We start from the raw sequence: 332 nt of genomic DNA on the forward strand, positions 1-332 counted from the left end.
GGAGAGGGGGAGGAGATTAGGGATTAGGGGATTGCGGAGGTGGGGAATCACGTGTTGAAAATTACCATCTAGCATTATGATATATATAATAAATTCCCGGGTTAATACAGGTATATAGATAGGAGTTTATTTCCAGGGCGACCACATCGCCCCACTGATCTCAACACACAATATCACAAATGCTAGTGATTAAACAACCATTTCCAGGGCTCGTAATCGATTTCTTTTTTTATTTATGATGGTCTACTTGCGAGTGAATAAGTGAATAGACATAAATGGCTGGGCGGCGGGGCGGGAGGGGGGGGGGAGGGGCTGCACTGTTTTGTTGTTTA

At 44.6% G+C, this 332-nt stretch overlaps 1 protein-coding gene across 1 annotated transcript in view; it reads left to right on the forward strand.

Moving 5' to 3' along the window:
• Nucleotides 1-332, forward strand: part of LOC107038237 (retinal homeobox protein Rx1) — an 11333-nt gene that overhangs the window by 9049 nt on the left and 1952 nt on the right. The gene's annotated exons all lie outside the window — the stretch shown is intronic.

The sequence above is a fragment of the Diachasma alloeum genome, unplaced genomic scaffold (genome assembly GCF_001412515.2).
Source record: "Diachasma alloeum isolate Michigan unplaced genomic scaffold, Dall2.0 Dall_scaffold_00279, whole genome shotgun sequence".
Classification (NCBI taxonomy): Eukaryota; Metazoa; Arthropoda; class Insecta; order Hymenoptera; family Braconidae; genus Diachasma; species Diachasma alloeum.